Raw genomic sequence first — 6,000 nt, 5'->3', positions numbered from 1 at the left:
ATGTACCCAGGCCATTTCTGCACCCCTTGGAGACAGATCAGCCTATTATTTTTAGGCTGGTCTGCCCCCAAGGGGGGCAGAAACTACTAGAACGCCAGGGATTTTTTTAAATTTGTTTATTTTTGTGGGGGGGCATCCCCTTGGTCACGGGGCGCCCCCCCAAGGGGGGCATTGACCTGTTGCCCATTTCTACACCCCCTGGGGGCAGATGGGCCTATTTTCTTAGGCCCACCTGCCCCCAAGGGGGGCAGAAGCCACTTAGACACCAGGGATAGTGTGTGTGTGTGTGTGTGTGTGTTAGTGGATGGGTGGGGCCTTGGGCAAGGGTCGCCCCCCACTTTGGGGGCACATGTACCCAGGCCATTTCTGCACCCCTTGGAGACAGATCAGCCTATTATTTTTAGGCTGGTCTGCCCCCAAGGGGGGCAGAAACTACTAGAACGCCAGGGATTTTTTTTTATTTTTTTATTTTTGTGGGGGGGCGTCCCCTTGGTCACGGGGCGCCCCCCCAAGGGGGCCATTGACCTGTTGCCCATTTCTACACCCCCTGGGGGCAGATGGGCCTATTTTCTTAGGCCCACCTGCCCCCAAGGGGGGCAGAAGCCACTTAGACACCAGGGATAGTGTGTGTGTGTGTGTGTGTGTGTGTGTTAGTGGATGGGTGGGGCCTTGGGCAAGGGTCGCCCCCCACTTTGGGGGCACATGTACCCAGGCCATTTCTGCACCCCTTGGAGACAGATCAGCCTATTATTTTTAGGCTGGTCTGCCCCCAAGGGGGGCAGAAACTACTAGAACGCCAGGGATTTTTTTTTTATTTGTTTATTTTTGTGGGGGGGCGTCCCCTTGGTCACGGGGCGCCCCCCCAAGGGGGGCATTGACCTCTTGCCCATTTCTACACCCCCTTTGGGCAGATGGGCCTATTTTCTTATGCCCACCTGCCCCCAAGGGGGGCAGAAGCCACTTAGACACCAGGGATAGTGTGTGTGTGTGTGTGTGTGTGTGTGTGTTAGTGGATGGGTGGGGCCTTGGGCAAGGGTCGCCCCCCACTTTGGGGGCACATGTACCCAGGCCATTTCTGCACCCCTTGGAGACAGATCAGCCTATTATTTTTAGGCTGGTCTGCCCCCAAGGGGGGCAGAAACTACTAGAACGCCAGGGATTTTTTTTTAATTTGTTTATTTTTGTGGGGGGCGTCCCCTTGGTCACGGGGCGCCCCCCCAAGGGGGGCATTGACCTGTTGCCCATTTCTACACCCCCTGCGGGCAGATGGGCCTATTTTCTTAGGCCCACCTGCCCCCAAGGGGGGCAGAAGCCACTTAGACACCAGGGATAGTGTGTGTGTGTGTGTGTGTGTGTGTGTGTGTGTGTGTGTGTGTGTGTGTGTTAGTGGATGGGTGGGGCCTTGGGCAAGGGTCGCCCCCCACTTTGGGGGCACATGTACCCAGGCCATTTCTGCACCCCTTGGAGACAGATCAGCCTATTATTTTTAGGCTGGTCTGCCCCCAAGGGGGGCAGAAACTACTAGAACGCCAGGGATTTTTTTTTATTTGTTTATTTTTGTGGGGGGGCGTCCCCTTGGTCACGGGGCGCCCCCCCAAGGGGGGCATTGACCTGTTGCCCATTTCTACACCCCCTGGGGGCAGATGGGCCTATTTTCTTAGGCCCACCTGCCCCCAAGGGGGGCAGAAGCCACTTAGACACCAGGGATAGTGTGTGTGTGTGTGTGTGTGTGTGTGTGTGTGTTAGTGGATGGGTGGGGCCTTGGGCAAGGGTCGCCCCCCACTTTGGGGGCACATGTACCCAGGCCATTTCTGCACCCCTTGGAGACAGATCAGCCTATTATTTTTAGGCTGGTCTGCCCCCAAGGGGGGCAGAAACTACTAGAACGCCAGGGATTTTTTTTTTTTTTTTTTTGTGGGGGGGCGTCCCCTTGGTCACGGGGCGCCCCCCCAAGGGGGCCATTGACCTGTTGCCCATTTCTACACCCCCTGGGGGCAGATGGGCCTATTTTCTTAGGCCCACCTGCCCCCAAGGGGGGCAGAAGCCACTTAGACACCAGGGATAGTGTGTGTGTGTGTGTGTGTGTGTGTGTTAGTGGATGGGTGGGGCCTTGGGCAAGGGTCGCCCCCCACTTTGGGGGCACATGTACCCAGGCCATTTCTGCACCCCTTGGAGACAGATCAGCCTATTATTTTTAGGCTGGTCTGCCCCCAAGGGGGGCAGAAACTACTAGAACGCCAGGGATTTTTTTTTTATTTGTTTATTTTTGTGGGGGGGCGTCCCCTTGGTCACGGGGCGCCCCCCCAAGGGGGGCATTGACCTGTTGCCCATTTCTACACCCCCTGGGGGCAGATGGGCCTATTTTCTTAGGCCCACCTGCCCCCAAGGGGGGCAGAAGCCACTTAGACACCAGGGATAGTGTGTGTGTGTGTGTGTGTGTGTGTGTGTGTGTGTGTGTGTGTTAGTGGATGGGTGGGGCCTTGGGCAAGGGTCGCCCCCCACTTTGGGGGCACATGTACCCAGGCCATTTCTGCACCCCTTGGAGACAGATCAGCCTATTATTTTTAGGCTGGTCTGCCCCCAAGGGGGGCAGAAACTACTAGAACGCCAGGGATTTTTTTAAATTTGTTTATTTTTGTGGGGGGGCATCCCCTTGGTCACGGGGCGCCCCCCCAAGGGGGGCATTGACCTGTTGCCCATTTCTACACCCCCTGGGGGCAGATGGGCCTATTTTCTTAGGCCCACCTGCCCCCAAGGGGGGCAGAAGCCACTTAGACACCAGGGATAGTGTGTGTGTGTGTGTGTGTGTGTGTGTGTGTGTGTGTGTGTGTGTGTGTGTTAGTGGATGGGTGGGGCCTTGGGCAAGGGTCGCCCCCCACTTTGGGGGCACATGTACCCAGGCCATTTCTGCACCCCTTGGAGACAGATCAGCCTATTATTTTTAGGCTGGTCTGCCCCCAAGGGGGGCAGAAACTACTAGAACGCAAGGGATTTTTTTTTATTTGTTTATTTTTGTGGGGGGGCGTCCCCTTGGTCACGGGGCGCCCCCCCAAGGGGGGCATTGACCTGTTGCCCATTTCGACACCCCCTGGGGGCAGATGGGCCTATTTTCTTAGGCCCACCTGCCCCCAAGGGGGGCAGAAGCCACTTAGACACCAGGGATAGTGTGTGTGTGTGTGTGTGTGTGTGTGTGTTAGTGGATGGGTGGGGCCTTGGGCAAGGGTCGCCCCCCACTTTGGGGGCACATGTACCCAGGCCATTTCTGCACCCCTTGGAGACAGATCAGCCTATTATTTTTAGGCTGGTCTGCCCCCAAGGGGGGCAGAAACTACTAGAACGCCAGGGATTTTTTTTTTATTTGTTTATTTTTGTGGGGGGGCGTCCCCTTGGTCACGGGGCGCCCCCCCAAGGGGGGCATTGACCTGTTGCCCATTTCTACACCCCCTGGGGGCAGATGGGCCTATTTTCTTAGGCCCACCTGCCCCCAAGGGGGGCAGAAGCCACTTAGACACCAGGGATAGTGTGTGTGTGTGTGTGTGTGTGTGTTAGTGGATGGGTGGGGCCTTGGGCAAGGGTCGCCCCCCACTTTGGGGGCACATGTACCCAGGCCATTTCTGCACCCCTTGGAGACAGATCAGCCTATTATTTTTAGGCTGGTCTGCCCCCAAGGGGGGCAGAAACTACTAGAACGCCAGGGATTTTTTTTAATTTGTTTATTTTTGTGGGGGGGCATCCCCTTGGTCACGGGGCGCCCCCCCAAGGGGGGCATTGACCTGTTGCCCATTTGTACACCCCCTGGGGGCAGATGGGCCTATTTTCTTAGGCCCACCTGCCCCCAAGGGGGGCAGAAGCCACTTAGACACCAGGGATAGTGTGTGTGTGTGTGTGTGTGTGTGTGTGTGTGTGTGTGTGTGTTAGTGGATGAGTGGGGCCTTGGGCAAGGGTCGCCCCCCACTTTGGGGGCACATGTACCCAGGCCATTTCTGCACCCCTTGGAGACAGATCAGCCTATTATTTTTAGGCTGGTCTGCCCCCAAGGGGGGCAGAAACTACTAGAACGCCAGGGATTTTTTTTTATTTGTTTATTTTTGTGGGGGGGCGTCCCCTTGGTCACGGGGCGCCCCCCCAAGGGGGGCATTGACCTGTTGCCCATTTCTACACCCCCTGGGGGCAGATGGGCCTATTTTCTTAGGCCCACCTGCCCCCAAGGGGGGCAGAAGCCACTTAGACACCAGGGATAGTGTGTGTGTGTGTGTGTGTGTGTGTTAGTGGATGGGTGGGGCCTTGGGCAAGGGTCGCCCCCCACTTTGGGGGCACATGTACCCAGGCCATTTCTGCACCCCTTGGAGACAGATCAGCCTATTATTTTTAGGCTGGTCTGCCCCCAAGGGGGGCAGAAACTACTAGAACGCCAGGGATTTTTTTTTATTTGTTTATTTTTGTGGGGGGGAGTCCCCTTGGTCACGGGGCGCGCCCCCAAGGGGGGCATTGACCTGTTGCCCATTTCTACACCCCCTGGGGGCAGATGGGCCTATTTTCTTAGGCCCACCTGCCCCCAAGGGGGGCAGAAGCCACTTAGACACCAGGGATAGTGTGTGTGTGTGTGTGTGTGTGTGTGTGTGTGTGTGTGTGTGTGTGTTAGTGGATGGGTGGGGCCTTGGGCAAGGGTCGCCCCCCACTTTGGGGGCACATGTACCCAGGCCATTTCTGCACCCCTTGGAGACAGATCAGCCTATTATTTTTAGGCTGGTCTGCCCCCAAGGGGGGCAGAAACTACTAGAACGCCAGGGATTTTTTTTTATTTGTTTATTTTTGTGGGGGGGGGTCCACTTGGTCACGGGGCGCCCCCCCAAGGGGGGCATTGACCTGTTGCCCATTTCTACACCCCCTGGGGGCAGATGGGCCTATTTTCTTAGGCCCACCTGCCCCCAAGGGGGGCAGAAGCCACTTAGACACCAGGGATAGTGTGTGTGTGTGTTAGTGGATGGGTGGGGCCTTGGGCAAGGGTCGCCCCCCACTTTGGGGGCACATGTACCCAGGCCATTTCTGCACCCCTTGGAGACAGATCAGCCTATAATTTTTAGGCTGGTCTGCCCCCAAGGGGGGCAGAAACTACTAGAACGCCAGGGTTTTTTTTTTATTTGTTTTTTTTTTGTGGAGGGGCGTCCCCTTGGTCACGGGGCGCCCCCCCAAGGGGGGCATTGACCTGTTGCCCATTTCTACACCCCCTGGGGGCAGATGGGCCTATTTTCTTAGGCCCACCTGCCCCCAAGGGGGGCAGAAGCCACTTAGGCACCAGGGATAGTGTTGTGTGTGTTTTGTTTTTTTTGTTGCTTTTTTTTTTTAGGGCTGTCCCCTTTGGCAAGGGTCGCTCTCCATGGGGACACACTACTAAAGGTATTTTCTGGCTTCCTTGGGGTAGACAGGTCTATTTTATTAGTAGGCCCATCTGCCCCTTGGCAGAATCCACTTAGGCACCAATTTCTAAATGTTTGATGGTGGGGTGTTTGTCAACTGAAGAAGTCTTTGCATTTGTGATAAAAAATGTTTTCCTCCTTTTTGTTCTAGTTCAAAACTTTTGCTTTATTTGCTGTGGCTCCTTGCGGTTTTGGCGGTGGTTGACCTGCAGTTTGCACAGTTGCATGTTTTAGGTAGGTAAAAACAATTTACTCCAAAGGAGTATTGTTGCCATGCATGAATTACATGTTTGTAGGGGGTGTACTAAATGCAGGATTGTGTGTGAAATTGTCCTTAGGTTTGTGCACAATGATATTTGTTTTGTCTTATTTCTAATTTGCCTTTCTTTCTTTATTTTTAGTGGGATATCATTGGTGATTGCAGTGTAGTTGCTGGTGAATCAAGCTTTTTCAGGCAAGTGAGCGGTATAGTTTTTGAGTTTACAACTCTTACTAACAAAGCTACACTTTGTCACTTGTCTTACACAGTGCTGGTTGTTGGTGGTGAATTTGTCCAGTTAATTTTAGCAGGAGATATCATGGC

The sequence above is a fragment of the Pleurodeles waltl genome, chromosome 7, assembly GCF_031143425.1.
Source record: "Pleurodeles waltl isolate 20211129_DDA chromosome 7, aPleWal1.hap1.20221129, whole genome shotgun sequence".
Classification (NCBI taxonomy): domain Eukaryota; kingdom Metazoa; phylum Chordata; class Amphibia; order Caudata; family Salamandridae; genus Pleurodeles; species Pleurodeles waltl.
Note: the sequence above shows the minus strand (reverse complement) of the source record.